At 39.6% G+C, this 19360-nt stretch overlaps 1 long non-coding RNA gene across 3 annotated transcripts in view; it reads right to left on the bottom strand.

The window, feature by feature from the left end:
* Nucleotides 1–2024: 2024 nt before the first annotated feature.
* Nucleotides 2025–19360, bottom strand: part of LOC134826523 (uncharacterized) — a 68003-nt gene continuing 50667 nt past the window's right edge. For all 3 annotated transcript variants that reach the window (XR_010161711.1, XR_010161712.1, XR_010161713.1), the window contains 4 exons: nucleotides 5570–5690; nucleotides 5265–5350; nucleotides 4961–5039; nucleotides 2025–4793 (listed from right to left, as the gene is read on the bottom strand). This is a non-coding gene — a long non-coding RNA (uncharacterized LOC134826523). The remainder of the gene's footprint in view (nucleotides 4794–4960; nucleotides 5040–5264; nucleotides 5351–5569; nucleotides 5691–19360) is intronic.

The following is a 19360-nucleotide window of genomic DNA, read 5'->3' as shown; positions in this document are numbered from 1 at the left end:
CATTGATTTCTTCATAACTCTGTAACTCGTCACTGACAGGATCAGGATTGATGACTGATGGGGTCGAATGATAACTTCATAGCTCGTCACTGACAGGGTCAGCGTTGATGAGGTCGAATAGTTACTTCATAGCTCGTCACTAACTGGATCAGCATTACATGACTAACGAGGTCTCTTACTATTACACCAAGACAAAGGTCAGTAAATAACTATTAATATCGAAGAAATTAGCTAACAAATTATCGAGGACAAATCGGTGACCGACAACTGGGAACCTCTCATTCCGGGCTCCCACAGCTGGTATCACATCACATGGTCCAATCAGTGACGTATCATTTGTGATATGATCCATATTATAACCATCCTAACAGCCGGACAATCAAGAACCTGGGTAGGGTTCACAATTCACATGACAGTTTAGTAAGTAGCTGAAGTATTATGAAGTATATTAAGAAGTGTTTGAGCTCTCGGCATGTGTTCACATAACTATCCTCAGTTAATGGTTGTGGTAAATTATTTCGAGAAAACCTACCTTGGGTCAGTAACTGTCGACAGTGAGGAAAGGGTTCCTCCCAAGTTTCCTTTGACGTTCTGGAATCACTATTCCAAGACGTTGGAGGATCCGGAGTTTCCCCGGACCTCTAACATGGGCGAGGGTTTTGCTGCAGGGTTTTTTTATTGCCAAATACTTTGACCATGAGATTGATATTGATATGTATTCTGTATGTAATTATTATGTTGAGTTTGAACTATCATTATCTTGAACAAAATTAGTGCAGAAATATATACTGAACAGCTGTGAAATCAGTGGACACCTGATTTAAAGTATCTCCAGAGGTTCCCAGTTGTCCGGGATATGTAATTGTAATGATTGGTTCCTAGTTGTCGGAGCTGATTGGATTTACCAAGCTTGCATGTTAATTAGTTAACTAGGTAAAATTGACAAGTTCCCAGTTGTCCGTCAGCCGTACAAATGCCTTTTTCACAACTATTCAATATAATAATTACTTAACGGGTGATACTCGTAAAATATCTGTTCCATATATTGACGAGTCCAACTCGGCGCGCGTCCTGGTACGGTAGGTTGTAAACCTACAAAATAATTACTTATATATTGTTTTGGTGATGAGCAGAACAAATAAATTTATTCTGTGGCGTCATATTTCTAAATGACTCAGTCGCAGTACCTGAACCTTAATATTGGGCCTGACTGTGGCCTCAATGTCGCTATGATATTTTGAGCCCAAGCGTTCTCGAAACTCTTTGAACCAAGCAGGATAATGATTAATTGACGATGTCAATTCATCTCAGCTCGGCGCGGCACAGTAGCGCATCGCGCTATACTACAAGATAATGATATCTTAAAAGTCAGTCAGCGAGTTCGGATGGTATAATCTTGAACCATATTGTTCTGATATTATTCCTTAGAACTTGAGTATCAGTAATTACTATAAGAGTAATTAATCATCCAAATAAGACATTAAGACATTAAGACAGCAGTGTTTTTGAGCTTTTTATTTTATTTCAAAAGCATTCCAAGTAATTTATATAAGCGCATAGGCATAGCCATATTGATAATGATATATTTATTCTGAATACATTGTAAAAGATTTGATCTCTATTCACAATTCATGAAGTTTGAAGGAAATGACTGCAATGCGCGCAATTTAATTAGGGAGTGTGCTTTCAGTGGAGATATATTTATAACCTGCGCCTATGAAATGATTTGATAGCACTTAATGCGACACGTGCAGTTTTTTGGAAATCGCGCGCGCATACAATCGGACAATTTAGTTGCGTTCTGTTCTCTTTGCTTTCGTTGAAAGTTTTAATCACCAGTCATCAGTCATGCGCAACGTTGAGCCGCGATCTATGATCTACGTTTTTTTTTCAGTGTACAATTGCGAATTAATTTTATCGGTTTTATAGGATGGATACGTTTTCCGGACAAATGTTTTGCTATTCTTGATTCTCAAAACCCAGTTTCATGTTCTGCACTTAATAGTTTACAAAATTAAACTCTATTTTCTGCTATTATAACTGTAAACGAATTATATCAATAGTCAATAGTTTATTAGGCAGACTAGTGGTCCCGTTTTTACTTTTTGACATTCTTCATATTTTGGGGTAATTTTGTTGTTTTCCAAGACCAAACCACGAATGAAAAATATGATTACTATGTTCAATCTGGCGCATTCACATTATTGTATAAAACATTTCGATACAAAACACTGTAATATTTAGCAATAAATCAAAAAGGAAACACAATTAAATAATAGTAATACTTTGGTTAGTGGGTGAAATTATCTGCAAGTTTTAATTGCTAGCTTAATATATTTGTACAAATGTCGCCTCAGTGGCGTAATTGGCTGATAGTCTTGGCCCTTTAACCCGGAGGTTGCGAGTTCGAATCCCGGTTGGGTCAAAATTTCGAAAATCGTCAATTATTAATATTTCATATGTAATCAATAGCCACACATTAAAGGCTTGTGTATACATGTTTCTGAAAAATAGAACTAGTCACCCACCAACGTTATTACACAGTAATATTAAATTTAATGCCGTATAATACGAGCAAAGCTACTCAGTTTACGTAACAAAGGTAACATGTGAGGTGAATCGTCTAATGTTCTACCCTCCCATGGGAATATAACAACAGAGCAGTAAACACGTGCTCTGGATAACGCTAAGTAAAGTTGAGTCAGGTCCCACTCCTCACCGTACCACACTGTGTGCAGTACTATTACAGCTGGCCACTGAGCAGAATAACTAAACCTACTGTTACACACTGCAATCTTACTAGCAGTGTTAACACATCTCATATTAACACTGTCATTAACTAGTGACATTTCACTACTAGTGACATGAGTATGTACTATACCTATATCAGAATAATTTAATCCATCCGTAACACACAATCTTTCTAATTCATTATTAAATACACGTCTAACATGCATAATACTAGTAACATTGAAATCATTAAACACATGTATGACAGGTAATGTACCGTGTATGAAGTGTCCTGGTAATTGTGTAGGTAAAATCATATCTAATACATCAGGTATTCCTGAATATATTTCTCTTAATTGTTCTCGTATTACACATGAGATGTCAGATAAATCACATGTATTTCTAAGGCTCATTGATAAACGTACCAACTGAGTGGATGATAGTTTGAAAGTTATCATTCTTAGTTTGTCAATTAATTCTTGTTTACTCAAATTCCAATAACCCTGTGCCATGTCACATGCAACCATGACAGAGTACTTTAATAATAACAACTTGTCCATCAGTACACTACACTCCTCAGTTGAGCTCCAATACAATAAATCCTGTATATCATCGATAAATATGTGACAGTTGGTCACAGCACTGATTGTATCAATTAACTTCTGTCTATCCCAACGTGTTATCTCTACAATGATAACTTTACACTCACTCTCTGATATTAGAGTAACTAGTTCTGTGACGTCAGACATGCTGGTCTCTTGATATTCTACATCAGCATTCTTTAATGCACGCTGATAAAGCTGACAGTTGTTACCATCACCGCCGAATTTGAATAACACAACTTTATTGTCCTCATTTAGTTGTACAAGTTTGATTATTCGACCGCAAAGTATCACACTTTTCCCCGCTCCAGCGGGTCCATTAATCCACAACAGATTCTCGCTTGATTCGAACGCTTTACATTGTTCTACTGTCAGGTTCTCCACTTTAACGAAGTTTCTGATAACATCAGGAGCTGTTACAACTCCAGGATTCGGTACACGATTCTTCCCTTTTTTTGGTAAAAATGTAAATTTTCCTGATCTGAGCCGTTCATCAATGTTTAATATGCAGTTTGCTAAACTACATTTCGATTGATCGCAGTTTTTATCGGTAGCCCAGATAGCGAGTAACATATTTCTAACTTTCTGAAAGGCATCATGATTAATTCTTGTATCTTGAGCTATTGTTGCGTTGTTATTCCACCAAAAACCAAAATTTGATAAGTCCTCGTCTGATGAGATGTCAAAACCGAGAGAAATAATTTTTCTCTTCTTCAGGGCTGGTTCCTCTGATGTTCCTGCAGTTATGGGTTCCCTATTATTGTTATCGTTGATCTTGTTACCATCGACAATGTCCTCATGAAATATCACAGTTGATAATTCTGAATCGCTTAGCTGAAGTTTTGTATCTTCACTAGCCTGGAACTGTCCTTTAAATTGATTACTGAAATTAGGATACGCAGTGAACTGCCGGATAGTTATGTCCTTGTCTATACATTGAATCAGAGATTCTATCTTCTTTCTCTGGTCAACCGATTTTGTGAACGTACCAGATAATGCTCGGAAATGATTTTCCTTGTCAACCGCAACATCATCGATTTCAATGTGCGACATGTTCTTAACTTCGATTATAACAATGGAGCCTGGACATAAAATTAAAAAATCACATTCCCCTTCCTTATTCGACGAGTTCTTGCACCCTTTGCACGTCTTTTTGTCCCGCAAATGACTCTGATCACACAAACAATATTGGTGGTGCGTGAATTCAAAGTTATGAAGAACGACGATCATACCGTCCGGTAATTTCTCCAATGCCCTATACACCATAACTTCGGCCTCATAATCAGACTGACGTTTTCGTTGGTCTCTGAAACCACTACTTTCCGGGTACCTGTCTATATACGTCTGATCTGGAGCTCTTGGCAGCATAGTGGGTCGTTTGTCATCAGAGGTGCAGAACTTGAGGAATATTTCTTGTCCGTTCTTTAAATAGTTGTCCATTGTTCAGTAAATCAAGATATTCTGAGATAAATGAAACTGTTATAAGTTTAAAGCTATTTATAGCTTTAAAAAGTATAAGTAGTAATCATAATTTGTAAATGAGATGAGGCACCGCAGGTGTTCAGGATAAAGTACGAGTTTGATTAAGGGGAGTTGTGAGAGGTCGAGTATTACGTACATATTATTACCTTAATATTGAAGATAAATGTTGATCTTTAGTAGGAAAATATCGGAAACGCAGCTTAATCTCTGACCGGACTCTGGTACCTAAAATATAATATCCTGTCAATTATTGCGAGCAATGTAGTTCATTTTTTGATAAGATTGGACTACTGATGTGTGGGCTGGAATATTTTAAATTATTGTTTAGGATGGAGAATGAGGAGCCGTATAATAGGGATGACTATTAGTCTAGATTAAAGACTTATATTGGAATATCAACTTCAAGATCTTGTAAAACAGTCAAGTGCTAGTAAACATACATATTCTTACCTTGATATTCAAGATCAAGGTTGTTCTATTTCTAATTTAGAAAGAAATTGGAATACGCTGCTTGATCGCTGACCGGATTCTGGTACCTAAAATATAACATCTTGTTACTCACTGAGCACTGATACGAGCACTGATATGAGCAGGTTAATCATTTTGTGATTGAATATCATGCAATACAAATGCGAACATAAAATAACAGTTTTAACGAAATATGAGAATAACTCGTATAATAGAATTTTGAAAATAATACAGAGAGGTTTTAAAAATGCCAACGATGATAAAGAGTTGTAAATCAAAGAATTAACCTGAAGTGTGCACTAGGTTCCTCTCGGGAGTTAGCAGTGATTACACAGTTAGGAAGTAGATTGAATATCTCACTACTGAAGCGTGTCTTCAAACAATATATTCTGTTTTCAACACTACTGCCTGTAAATGTATGCGAACATAATAATCAGCCATTAAGTGTACCTCTAATTAAAAGGAGGTCAATTCTAATTTTATACATATATAATATATTCACCAGCGGGCTATATTTGCACCAGCAGGCCCTCGCAGCCCGCGAGTTAGAAGACCTGATATATCCCGCTGTTACAGCCCGCTGATATAGCGGGAGCCCGCTATACCATCGGGCGATATACTATACATATTGCATGATGTTTTAACTCAGAATTTGACTAAACATATTTGATAACACCTACCAAATAAATATCGACGCTACGGATAAGTTGGTAAATCAGAGGAACACAATGAAAAAACGAGGGTTTACAAACTAGAGAGAACAGATCACACGACATTATTAGATTATAGATGTAGAGTAATGTAATGAAATGGATGAGTCACCGGTCACGTGGTACTGTCACGTGGTGTCACGTGGTGCGCTGCAATGAGTTTCAGGATATCATGTTACTCTGCAATCTCTGCTAGAATGTGGGTTCTACAAATAGCTGATAGCAGTAGTACTAAAAATTATGTCATCTTTAATCATGTTTTCTCACAACTGATCGTGGCCACGAGTTTATTATTATCAATTATGATGAATTGAAATCTTGCGTGAGTCAGATTGTTATGTACATCCTGAGCTGAGTTAATGCTGTTAAATCCTGTGTATATGCTGTGTCAGTAGCTGTATCACGTGTAGCTAATCTGCTGCAGCTCATTTAATAGATAACGTATTCTACGTCATCACTACGTCATTACTACGTCATCACTACGTCTGATATTACACCTCTTCCAACCGAACCGTCAGTATTATTATTGCGAAACTCACTCCCCTACGTCATCCCTACAATGGGGATATGAAGAGAAGGGGCGTACAATCCCTACAAAGGTGAAATATTGATATGAAAAGAATTGTGAAATTAGTGCTTTTGCAGTGCCCAAGATGGCATTAGAGTTTACTTTAAGTTACAATGTTGCTTATATACAGTGTATAATGTTGTTCTATAATAATACAATGTACATTCATAGTGTAGCCATTTACTTCGTTGAAAATCTCCAATTTTGGACAAGAATGGTGTGGCACCTCCCAACAAATATTATATGTTAATTATGCCTCGTTACGTATATCTACATAATGCAAGCGAGATGAATTATGCCTCGTTACGTATATCTACATAATGCAAGCGAGATGAATTATGCCTCGTTACGTATATCTACATAATGCAAGCGAGATGAATTATGCCTCGTTACGTATATCTAAATAATGCAAGCGAGATGAATTATGCCTCGTTACGTATATCTACATAATGCAAGCGAGATGAATTATGCCTGGTTACGTATATCTACATAATGCAAGCGAGATGAATTATAAATCAAGAGGCTTGCATATAATGAACATATTGACACGGGTGCAGAGTTGAGTCTGTACGGAACCTAGTAGTTTCAGATCCTTGTTTAACTTGCCGTACAGCAAGGTCATCCACTACTTTAGCCCGGCGAGGCACATAACTCCCTCTACAACTCCATGACAAATGTTTCATATATACTTGCCGAGTTCACAAGATATATCCTTGTGTTTGAGAAGAGCTCGTTAGAACTGCTTCCTTTCCTTCAGTATCCCACAGTCTCTCGAGTTTCGTAACTGCCAGAGAACTCTCTTAAACAATTACTAGACTCGGTGATTATAAATCAAGAGGCTTGCATATAATGAACATATTGACACGGGTGCAGAGTTGAGTCTGTACGGAACCTAGTAGTTTCAGATCCTTGTTTAACTTGCCGTACAGCAAGGTCATCCACTACTTTAGCCCGGCGAGGCACATAACTCCCTCTACAACTCCATGACAAATGTTTCATATATACTTGCCGAGTTCACAAGATATATCCTTGTGTTTGAGAAGAGCTCGTTAGAACTGCTTCCTTTCCTTCAGTATCCCACAGTCTCTCGAGTTTCGTAACTGCCAGAGAACTCTCTTAAACAATTACTAGACTCGGTGATTATAAATCAAGAGGCTTGCATATAATGAACATATTGACACGGGTGCAGAGTTGAGTCTGTACGGAACCTAGTAGTTTCAGATCCTTGTTTAACTTGCCGTACAGCAAGGTCATCCACTACTTTAGCCCGGCGAGGCACATAACTCCCTCTACAACTCCATGACAAATGTTTCATATATACTTGCCGAGTTCACAAGATATATCCTTGTGTTTGAGAAGAGCTCGTTAGAACTGCTTCCTTTCCCTTCAGTATGCCTTCAGTTATGCCTCGTTACGTATATCTACATAATGCAAGCGAGATGAATTATGCCTCGTTACGTATATCTACATAATGCAAGCGAGATGAATTATGCCTCGTTACGTATATCTACATAATGCAAGCGAGATGAATTATGCCTCGTTACGTATATCTACATAATGCAAGCGAGATGAATTATGCCTCGTTACGTATATCTACATAATGCAAGCGAGATGAATTATGCCTCGTTACGTATATCTACATAATGCAAGCGAGATGAATTATGCCTCGTTACGTATATCTACATAATGGGCAACTTGGTCGTTTACCACCTGACAGTCTATGCAACGTCTATGCAACGTCCGTGCAACAACAAAAGAACCGTCTATGCAACGTCTATGCAACGTCCCTGCACAATGAACACTCTATGCACACTCCCTGCACGGTCAGTCTATGCAACGTCTATGCAACGTCTATGCAACGTCTATGCAACGTCCCTGCACAGTACCATATGAACACCGGCTACTAGCCGGCTACTAGCCGGCTAGTAGCCACTTTTGTAATAACAGCTCCTCAACTTCACATTAACAACCGGCTACTAACCGGCACTTGAAAAGTGGTCACTAGCCGGCTACTAACCGGCTACTAGCCGGCTAGTGACCACAAAGTGGCTACTAACCGGCTACTAAGCGGTCACTAGCCGGCTATTAGCCGAGCTCTAAAGCAGACCTACTAGTAGCCGGTTCCAAACCGGCTACTAGCCGGCACTTAGAAAGCGGTCACTAGCCGGCTACTAACCGGCTACTAACCGGCTAGTAACCACCAAGTGGCTACTAACCGGCTACTAACCGGTCACTAGCCGGCTCTAAAGCAGACCTATTAGTAGCCGGTTCTAAACCGGCTACTAGCCGGCACTTGAAAAGCGGTCACTCGCCGGCTACTAACCGGCTACTAACCGGCTAGTAACCACCAAGTGGCTACTAACCGGCTACTAACCGGTCACTAGCCGGCTATTAGCCGAGCTCTAAAGCAGACCTACTAGTAGCCGGTTCCAAACCGGCTACTAGCCGGCACTTAGAAAGCGGTCACTAGCCGGCTACTAACCGGCTACTAACCGGCTAGTAACCACCAAGTGGCTACTAACCGGTCACTAGCCGGCTCTTAAGCGGACCTACTAGCCGGCACTCGAAAAGCGGTCGCTAGCCGGCTACTAACCGGCTACTAACCGGCTAGTAACCACCAAGTGGCTACTAACCGGTCACTAGCCGGCTCTAAAGCGGACCTTCTAGTTCCAAACCGGCTACTAGCCGACACTTGAAAAGCGGTCACTAGCCGGCTACTAACCGGCTACTATTTGAAACTTGTTATTTGAAACAAATTGTAAATGTAAAGCACAACGTAAATGTAAATACCACATAATCAATCAAAATGATGCTCGCAAATCTTTGCACGTGCAAGTTCATGTAGTAATCATCGTTACCATGGTTACTATACAAATTCCGTTTTTTACCTAACAAATATAATTCTCTGAATTTTAAATAAGATATTTAGTACTAAAGTATAATGATGAAATATCGTGGGGTCAATTGTCGGGGGGTCAATTGTCGGGGGGTCAATTGTCGGGGGGTCAATTGTCGCATTGCTATAAGCACTGGCATTTGGCCAGCGTGTGCGACAGTGTCATCCAGTCTTCTGTCAGTGTATGACAGAAGACCTGATCCAGAATGGGGCGGGAGGAAAAATAGGAGGTGATGGTCACATCGTCGAGGTCGACGAAAGCAAGTTCGGGAAACGGAAATATAACTCTGGCAGACGTGTTGTTGGAAAGTGGTTGCTTGGAGGTGTCAGTCGAACTACTGGAGAATGTTTCTTGGTGGAGTGCCCTGATAACAGAAGGAACCATCACACCCTCCTCTCTCTGATAAAGCGTTACATCAACCCTGGTACTACAATCCTATCAGACCGCTGGAAAGGCTACACACACCTGAATCGCCATGGATATATCCACCTCACCGTGAATCATCGACGTGGATTCATCGACCCTGCAACGGGCGTGCATACAAATACCTGTGAAGGTATGTGGTACCACGCTAAGCGTCACATGAGAGGGGGGCACGGACGAACCAGGACTGATTCAGCTGCAATGGACTTGGCACTCTGTGAATTTATGTGGTTGAAGAGATTTAATCTTACACGTTCTGATGTTTCTGTTCGTAAGAGTTTTAACTTTGAGATTCCTGAGCTCATGAAAAGAACCTTTGGTTGAATAATGGGAAGTTTAATGATTATCTAAAATATATAATTGATGTTGTATTGCATTTAATGAAGTCGTAGATATATCATAATTTTGCAAACTAACCAGATTAATTGTTTTATTTCATGAGGACACTATAATTATTTATATTATAAATATCTCCGGGATTTCGACGCGGGATCATATTATCACTCAGCCCGGCCCGCTGTTAGATAAACATCTCAAGGTGATATCATCCCGCCCCGGAAATTTGTATAAACCCGGCCCGCTTTTTAGTCGTAACTGATGTTTATCATTCAATTCTCTGACTTACAATAATCAATGATACTGCTGATTAGAACTCGATAATAGTAGAACAGTTAGACGCGCGATCACGTGGGCGCGTCACGTGCGTACCACGTGCCACCAATAGCATACGCCGAGTCTATACCACGTGACACGAAAGCGCACCACGTGATATGAAACATCGTAACCGTCCACTTCTTTTACACGCAAATTCCTGGGAACGTTGCCAAAGCAGCTAATTCTTGGAATTTCTCCAACGCGTGGCGTGAGAAGTTGGCGACTAGCCAGCTACCCTTGTTCGTGCCCTAAAAATAGTATTGTTTTGCTTGCTCTCCTTCCAGCTCTTGTTCCTGCTAACGTTCAAGCTATTGCTCCACTATGACAGATCGGTTTGACATTCAGATTGATGAACTGCTTTCCAATCGTGTTCCTGCTTTCGACAATCCCTTGTCGAAATCGCCGGAGATAATTATAATCCATAAACACTTCACGCTCAGGGCTAAATAAATGTAATCCCTCAGCTGGCGCTTCGGGATTACATATTAACACAAAACTCGTGCGCTGCGCGCACTCGTATGTGTTTATCAGATCATCCCGCTAGCGCGGGATGATCTGTTATATAAACCCTTTGCGTGGCGGGTTTATGTTATTATATATATTTGCTACCATTTTACTGACACCAGGGCATCAACTTTAACACGACGTTCCGCAAAAACCGTAAAAGATATAATACTCAAATTTGTTATGACTGGGTCAAATGCCTTAATGGCCTTCAAATCAACATAAAAAAATAAGCAAGAATTTCGCCGCGGTCACACCACGCACGATCAATTTTCCCTGCTCAAACCGTTAATGTTTGCAATGAAAAGTTTAATCTTATTGAGTCAAAAAAAATAGGATATTGCATTATTTTGTTGTCATGTCATAAGTTACGAAAATATTCAGTAATAATATAAGTTGCTTAATTCATAAGTACAATGTTTTTAATCGTAATTTATCATTGCGCGCGTGCAGGATTATAATCGAATATTTAGTACGCCGCGCACAAATGTGGGGCTAATTTATTTAAACGGCATCGTTTGACAATTGAAATTCGCGTTGGATAAAACAATTAATTAACACATAGCTGTCGTCGCGCGCAGCAAAACAAACGCCAATAATACCCCCAATTTATGCAGAGTGGTCTATATTGTGAAGGCGCAGACTTTTGTCATAGACGTAGGATCATTTTTTCACCTCATATATCCAAACCCGATTACTTATTCCGATCCCTACGATCTTTTTGCCTTCGGCACAGGAGGAGCAAAGTGCAAAGAAACTGTCACTAACTGCTACAAACTGCCACTAACTGCCACTAACTGCCACTAACTGCCACAAACTGCCACTAACTGTTACAAACTGCCACTAACTGCTACAAACTGCCACTAACTGCCACTAACTGCCACTAACTGCTACAATCGCGCCCACGCACTGCGCGCGCAGTTTGCAGCAGTTAGTGGCAGTTTGTAGCAGTTAGTGGCAGTTTGTAGCAGTTAGTGGCAGTTTGTGGCAGTTAGTGGCAGTTTTCTGCAGTTGCGCCGAGCCTTTTAGCAATTTGTCTTTGGCGCCTTACATGCCACATGACTTATTGACATTGTATAATTGGTCTAAAAACAATTTTGTATTATTAGAAAATATATGAATTTGGGACAAAATAATTTACTATCGAAGGAAACAAATATTAACTTTTTGACAAGAAAAGCGATTACCAACTAGTACTACAGTTACACAAACACTGCATGGCAATACGATTACAAATTGTTTAAATGTTAAATCCGGGTATCGCTATTAGTATTGTGCTATTGTGCCAAAATTACAATATTATATGGTCAATCGTAATCATTTGCAATTTGGAAAACCCCTCTGCTGATATGTAAACGACTCCTTATACTAACTTGATTGTAGCAAACCGCGTGATGTTTATTGATCATCAGTTCGATAGGACGATAGTTATGAGAAAAGCTACAAAACTACAATTTCCATTACCAAAGTTTTAGAACTAAACGCTTGATTGAGGGTTCAGAACTTTATTTGAATAACAGGGCCTCCCACGGATTGAACAGTTTTGTGCGGAGAAAGAAGTGAAAAGAGTACGAAGCCAATACAAAGAGTTCTCCGACAATTATTCCAGCCAGCCTCGCCGCAGCAACGCCAACAGCAAGTAGGGACTTATCCATGCAACATATATAAGTATATACAACGCTGACCCAGAATGGACATGCCACGGTACCACTATAATATTTGCTTCGATTCTCCGTGATACTGATAGCACTAGCAGTAGCAGAATTTGCTGCTTGTAATTCCTGGGCGTTGCTGAACCTGTCATTCCGCCCTATCTGCTATAGACATATTTTTAATCGCCATAATATGTTCAATGTTAAATCAATGTGTTTAACTTAATAAATGCAAAAGCCTGAGCGAGGTTACCCAGGTAAATTAATCTTTGCAAGTTGAATTTGCGTTTCTGAAACTACTCTCTGCACTGGTAATTGTATTTAAAAGGGAACACAAAATGATGTACGTGACCAAAATTATTCCCCGCGCGACGCGATAAGATTCTCTTTCAGCATTCAGTTTCAGTTAATTCTGGGTAATTCGCGCGTAAAATCATATTGGCACGTGTGCGTTCCATGTTCTCAGAATTAGGCAACGGTAAGTTTATAATCTTTAACTTTAACTGTTTGGAAACAGGTGTTGTTATTTTATGCTGGGAATCCCAAAAAGTGCTTGATCGGCCAGTTCATCATTGTGTCTCGCTAAATACTTGGCTAGTTTCATTATGCTTCGACTAATCATCACTGTTGGCTTGGGGATGGTATTCAACTGTTGAGGGCCTACTGTAACAGCCATTAATACGCTTATAGTTTTCAGACAGCTACTAACCGATATCCAATGGGTCTCAGCCATAGAACAATACAGGCTCAATTCGGTGGCTCGGAAAAGTATAATCTATAATATTGAAAGGTTCATGCGCAAATTTACCTAGTTTAGCCGTCATTGATTAGGTACAGACCGACGGAATTGCTCATCAGCAGATCTTGCGCTTCCGCTGCTGTATCGGACGTCTGTGATCAAAGCAGTAAAGTCGACCTCCCACAAATTGACAACAGGATGTCCCCTGATTCTCCTAGGTTTCTGGATAGAAGTCGACTATTTATGCTCAATTCTCGAGCCGATAATAGTCTTGCTTAGATTTTCAGACAATAGTCTTAAGATTCCTGTTGGTTTCATCGGTGTAATTTATTACAAATATTATCTGTTCACCTTAAAGTTAGCAAATTTTGCTTTTCGCAATTGAAACTATAAAAGCGATATGATTAGTCTTGCCAACAAAAGGTGGCTCGAGCTCCATTCCCCCCTACATAAACATTCAGTAGGGTTTTGTGTTCACCCGGCTTATATATAAGGGATATGATAAACACACGAATCAGGATGTCTGAAGGAGTTTCTAGATGTCATGGACACGTGGTGTGACGGCGCAACAAAGAAGAAGATACTTTAATTTCGCAGTACACGTTCTACCGAGAGAAAAGAGGCTTATTCTCTACTGACGCTGCCTCAAGTTTTAGCCAAGATTCTGACGGTCCAGTCTCTTGGTGGAACAACTTCGGTTGAGAGGTACCCGAACTACAGAGTTTTCCAATGAAAGCGCTGTCGCAATCGACATCAGCCTCACCCTGTGAGACGAATTGGAGCTTGTACGACTGGGTGATAAACAAAAAAAGAAACCGCCTCACAGTTAACAAGCAGCGAGACCTTATTAATATTATTATTTATGTTATTATATTTATGTTATTATATTTATGTTAACACAAGTTTGCGTCTTATGAAAAATTCACGAATTAAGGAGCAATAATTTTATTATTATTTGCTTATTGCTATACTAGTGACTTATTTTTATTCATTATTGTTTATTTACTGTCTAATTCCGACAACATAGTTTTATCTCATTGTATCCATTTAAAGTTAAAAACGGACATTAAAATGAACGCTCGGAGCCCGGAGGCATTCAAACGTTTACGTACGGGCGTTGACTTGAACGTAAATGGGCAGACTATTTAACTTTAAGGTTAAACGGATATTAATATATGTACCTACGCTATGCCCTAGCTGGGGCCTCTTCTCAGACTCTCGAGCGTTCAATTTGAATTGGTGTCGATTCAAAATTAAAGTTAATTAAAGTTCAATAAGATAAACTTATCATTGCTGGTTTGATTTTGGAACCTTCTCTAGACCTAGTAATTTTGGATTCGTAAGTTATGTGCGAGAATAGCTTCCCAGTCCCACGTCAAAGCGATTTATAGATTATCCTTATTTTCAAGGGAATCGTTAGGTATTCGTATACTTATAGTAGTACTTTATACTTATAGTAGTACTTTACAGAAATAAGGATTGCTTTGGATTGAATCTTAAAAGACTATCGGACTTATACAAGTTCCTTCAGGTGTCCAAAGGTTACTCTCTAAAGAACAGCAAGGATCCTAAAGTTAAGGAGGTCTACGAGCACAGGGCCAAGAAACAAGAAGGGAGCAGTCGGTGGGGTTACACTAATGAGCTGAGTGCTAGAGAAAGAGATCTCTACTTCAGAGAGTTAGTAGGGGTAACAGTGCAAGGCAGGATGGGCTTGGGATCCAAGAGGAGTGTAGCCAGTGAAAAGGAAAAACTGAAAGAACTGGTATCCCACATCTCAGAGCAGGATATCCTGTTGACACTGGTAGACAAGGGAGTTCAAGGACAATTCTTAACATGGGAAAACACCATGCAGCTAGACCTAGGTTGGAACAACCTTATTTACAACTACAAGATGAGCCCTGCTCTTCTTAAGTTCCACCTCAATGCAACCCATGACGTTGCAAATACTCCAGCAAACATGAGCCTGTGGAACTATGCTGACACAGGACACTGTCCACTTTGCGGATGGAGACACTGCAACATTAAGCACATTTTGGTAGCTTGCAACTTCTCGCTGAACAACAAACGATACAATTGGAGGCATGACAACGTGCTGCGGGTCATTGCGAAATCCCTACTGGATCAAATCGAGAAGTTCAACAACAAAGATTTTAAACTTGAAGTTCAGGACTGGACAGGCTTCAAGTCATCTAGCAGCTGTTACCAAAAACCGAAGACGAAGATGAAAAGAGAGAGCCCTTTTGAGAAAGACCAAGATTGGCAGATTATCTGGGACGAAGATGACCTCCCAGCACAGTTCCCCCAGCACATCTACGGAACTGCAGAACGTCCCGATATTGTAGTCTGGTCTGATAAAGGAAAGGTGGTCATATTAGTAGAGTTGACAGTTGGTGACGAGAGTAACTTTAGTGACCAAGTAGAACGTAAACAAGCACGTTACAACAGAGAGCTTATTCCTGGGCTGCATGGCAGTGGGTGGAAAGCTCAGCTTTTTACGGTAGAGGTTGGGTGTAGAGGCTTCTGGCATCATACCTTACCAGCCCTACTAAACTACTTTGGTGTTACAAAGAGAGTAAAGAAAGCAGTGTTCCAAGAGGCGGCTTTGGTTGCTCTCAGATGTTCCTATGCAATCTGGTTAGCAAGAGAAAACAAGAAGTGGAGTCCCTGCTACAACATCGCACAAAGACCCACTGTTCTACCATCAACTGAGTGAGCTGAGTGTTGGGCCCTTAAAACATTGTTTAAAGCCACACCTGGAATCTCAAGTACCAGGATCAGTGATGGAAGCTAAGCAGATACATAGATGGAGTTGCTATCGAAAGATATTAGTCAGTGTAATAAGCGCCAAGCGCGAGCACAGAACTTTTTTTCTCCGATTTCGATAAATTTGGTACCAAAAGTTGTCTAAAAATGTGAATAAAATAAATCCACCGTGTAGCAATTTTCGCTAAAATGCTACACGGCGCTTGTTCGCCGCGCGTGCTTTTTTCGCGCAAATTTTTAGTTTTTGGCCTATAACTTTCACATTTTCAGTTATTATCACGTAATTATTATGGCATCGTAATAAGCTCATCGAGACGAAACTTTTGGTACTAATATTTTAAGATTTAAAGGAAAATTATTTTCAAAAATTTTTAATCTGAACACAAGGGTCCCCCCTTGTGTGAAATTTTGACAAAATTTTTGTGCTTCAAACATTATAATTTTGGTACTAAAAGTTGCGTCTGACTAAGCTCATTACGATCCTGTATAAATTATTTCAAAATATTCAATATGTTAGGAGTTATAGGCATTTTAAGCAATAAATTACCTATTTTTCGTCCTTTGTACACTCTTGCGATGCACAAAAGGCCCACATACAGCTCGACGTTATCGTGCTACACGGTGAATTTTCATTATTCACACTTAGAGGCAACTTTTGGTACCGGATTTATCAAAATCAGAGACAAAAAATTCTGTGCCAGCTCATGGCGCTTATTACATAGACTATATAGAACTAAGGTATCCAACATCGTACCTTGATTATATTGTAGTATTTTCCCGTTTTATTATTACACGTACGTGACCAATATTATTCCCCGCGCGATGTTATTACAAATTAGATTCTCTTTCACTTTGATCAGTTTCTTTCAAAAACAGATTCGCGCGTCAAATATATTTAGTTTGCGCGCTTTTGGTACTCCCAAAAATACGTCAAAATGCAATTCTGTGAATTGCATTATTATAAATTTATAGTCATAGGTAATAGGCTCCATGTCATTGTCCACAGGACTGGTCACCGTTAACCTTGTTTAACTTAAACTGGTCGGAAAACGCGGATGTGTTATGAAAAATAATGTTTATCGCTTTGCCATTCGGCCGGTAGAATTAGATCAGAAAATCATGCGGATACCGATAAGACGATAAAACAGTTATCGAATTTCATACCTTTACCTAAGGCTAATGGTGATGCAACGCTAATGGAATACCTTGATCAGAAAGAAGTAAGAACTTTTGCTTTTGGCAAATCTAACAACCACGGAAATTTTCAGCGACATCAACGCTAAAATCGGAAACGATTTTCACTTCAAGATCTACTTAGAGAAAGTAATGACATGTCGGTGGGGATCGCGACGTGATACAAGTAGTATAGTATGGTATCTACCTTAAGTTATGGAACTGCTGAAGGTAATTCGTTAGAAGGCTTACATCTCGATCCCGGGGTGCGGATAGAAGAAAAACATTATTTATAGTCTTGGACACTTATAACTAGCTGATAGCACAGACTACGTTTTTGTTAGGAAGAATTAGGGTCCGCAAAAGATGACAGTCAGGATAAGTTCTATGTCTGTCATGTACAATATATTATTATAGGAGAAACACTATTGTATAGAGAATATGCTATAGAAAGATATCATGTACATAAAGGTAAGTATACTTATTGTGGAACAGAATTGTGGAACACAACAAGAAAATTGAGAATAATCTTGTGCGAGGGTAGGGACCCAGATGGCGTTTCTAACCCAAATAAACTTTAAGGAGACTTCTCATCAGTAGCCGCACCTCCTTAATCGGTTTCTGAACTGGAATTATATGGGCTTCCAGACGGCCAGACCGAGTATTACCATCCCATCCTTCTAGAGTTCATCACAAGTAGCACCCACCTTGAAGATCTTTGACACCCAGACACACCCCATTGGCGAACAAACTTTGGATATAATCTTACATGCTCCCGAAGGAATCCCTGGTTTATGGTCTTTCTCCTCGTCACCAGCACTTTCGCTAGAGTCACCAGCCCTTTCACTGGAGTCATCAGCCCAATCATTGAAGTGTACAGAAGTACAGTTGTGTGTTAGATCAATTTCTTGGTCTAACATTTAATACTAATTCGTGCGTAAAATCAAATTCGCACGTGTGCACTCAATGCAGTTCTGGTCACGTACCGGTAACTTTAGTCTTTAACTTAAACTGTTTGGAAAACAGATGTGTACATGAAATATATTAATGTTTATCAGCCGGTAAAGTATTTGGAGGGAAAAATCTCACATACACCAGACGAAAAATTGGAATGATTGGAGTTACTTTTACTTATCATGTCTAAATATAAATAAGGTTTACTGTCTCAGTTTTTGAATGTATGGGAATGAAAATAATTTCACTCGAATTTCGACAGATCTTATACTAACTTGACTGTACTTGTAGCAAACCGCATGACGTTTATTGATCATCAACTTTCAATAGTTCAAAGGTATTTTCATCCATAATTAATGATGACACATATATCTGTTAATGCTCGATACTTCATTCCGTGTACTATACAGTGTACACAATTACGTAGAGATGCTGTACTGATAGACATTGCGGATGCTGACCATTATACGATAATGAGACTAACATATTTTTTCATTAAATACCTAAATTATTAGCATTTAAAATATTTTCTGCTGACACGTGCATGCACGCGCGCTAAAACTCTTCTAACTCATCTAGAACAAGTAAAATTGCGGGAAACGATGGCGTGTCGACGTGTTAATATTTCAAATCTGATTAACGTTCCTTTACCTTATGTTCCGAACGTTAAATCTTTTAGCGAACGCGTTCACAAACTATTTTTAGTGAACGTTCCGTACGTTCACTACAACTAAGCCGGGTGTCTATCAAAGTAAATACTCATACTTTGACAATGACATCATATTTGCGGACCCTAATTCTTCCTAACAAAAACGTAGTCTGTGCTATCAGCTAGTTATAAGTGTCCAAGACTATAAATAATGTTTTTCTTCTATCCGCACCCCGGGATCGAGATGTAAGCCTTCTAACGAATTACCTTCAGCAGTTCGGTTCACGTACTGTAGTGCGACACGTACTCTAGTGCGACATGTACCCTAGTGCGAAACCTCCAAGATCGACACTGTCGCAGTAGAGTACGCTACCTGGATCGTAGTGCGACAC

This window comes from Bolinopsis microptera, chromosome 2 (assembly GCF_026151205.1).
Source record: "Bolinopsis microptera isolate Bmic1 chromosome 2, MBARI_Bmic_1.0, whole genome shotgun sequence".
Taxonomy (NCBI): Eukaryota; Metazoa; Ctenophora; class Tentaculata; order Lobata; family Bolinopsidae; genus Bolinopsis; species Bolinopsis microptera.
This window is presented reverse-complemented; position numbering and strand designations above follow the sequence as displayed.